A 1564-nucleotide genomic window follows, 5' to 3' on the forward strand; every position below is an offset into this window, starting at 1 on the left:
AAGATGCAAGCCTCGATTCTAGAGCCAGTAGCATCGAAATTCAATTTTGATACACATTGTGCTCTTAGAACCCTATTTTAGAAATTTTGCATCAAAAGGCCCAATTTTGGAGCATCAAAATCAATGTTTCAAGGCAAATCAAGATTTCAAGATGCAAGTCTGGATTCTTGAGCTAGTAGTGTCAAAATTTGATTTTGACACACATTGTGCTCTTATAACTTTGTTTTGGAGCTTATGCCACAAAATCTTCAGTTTCGAAGCATCAAAATTTGTGTCTGGAGGCACAACGATCTTTCACGATGCAAGTCCAAATTCCAGAGTCGGTAGCATCAAAACGCAATTTTGATGTACATCGTGCTCTTAGAACTTCATTTCGGAGCTTGTGCCTTGAAAGCCCTTATTTTGGAACATCAAAATCATTGTTTTGAGGCACAACAAGATTTGAAGATGCAAGTTCCGATTCTAGAGTCAATAGCGTCAAAAACTGATTTTTGTACACATTGTGCTGTTAGAACCTCATTTCGAAGCTTGTGCCTCGAAAGCCTTGGTTTTGGAGCATCAAAATCAGTGTTTTGAGACACAACAAGTTTTCAAGATGCAAGCCCCGATTCTAGAGCCAGTAGCATCAAAATTTAATTTTAATGCACATTGTGCTCTTGCAACCCTGTTTTAGAAATTGTGCCTCAAAAGCCTCAGTTTTGGAGCATCAAAATCGATGTTTGGAGGCACAACAAGGTTTCAAGATGCATGTCCTGATTTTGGAGCTAGTAGAGTCAGAATTTGATTCTGATGCACATCTTGTTCTTAGAACCTTGTTTTGGAGCTTATGCCTTGAAATCTTTGGTTTCGAAGCATGGAAATTGGTGTTTACAAGCACAACAAGCATCCAAGTTGAAAGTCCCTATTCCAAAGCCTGTAGTGTCAAAACGTGATTTTAATGCACATCATGTTCCTAGAACCTCACTTCAGAGCGTGTGGCTCAAAAAATCTAGTTTTAAAACATCAAAATCAATGTTTAAAGGCACAACAAGGTTTCAAGATGCAAGTCCCGATTCTAGAGTCTATAGCGTCAAAATCTGATTTTGGCGCACATCGTGCTCTTAGAACCTCATTTCGAAGCTTGTGCGTCGAAAACCTCAGTTTTGGAGCATCAAAATTAGTGTTTTGAGGCACAACATGGTTTCAAAATGTAAGTCCCTATTCTAGAGCGAGTAGCATCTAAAATTCAATTTTGATACACATTGTGCTCTTATAACCCTGTTTTAAAAATTGTGCCTAAAAAGCCCTAGTTTTGGAGCATCAAAATTGATGTTTGGAGGCACAACAAGGTTTCAAAATGCACGTCCTAATTCTGGAGCCGGTAGCAACAAAATTTGATTTTGACGCACATCATGCTCTTAGAACCTTGTTTTAGAGCTTATCTCTCAAAATATTCGGTTTTGATGCACATTGTGCTCTTAGAACCTCATTTCAGAGCGTGTGGCACAACAAAGTTTCAAGATGCAAGTCCTGCTTCTGGAGCTGGTAGCGTCAAAATTTGATTTTGATGCACATCGTGATCTTA

This window comes from Cryptomeria japonica, unplaced genomic scaffold, assembly GCF_030272615.1.
Source record: "Cryptomeria japonica unplaced genomic scaffold, Sugi_1.0 HiC_scaffold_122, whole genome shotgun sequence".
In the NCBI taxonomy this organism is placed as follows: domain Eukaryota; kingdom Viridiplantae; phylum Streptophyta; class Pinopsida; order Cupressales; family Cupressaceae; genus Cryptomeria; species Cryptomeria japonica.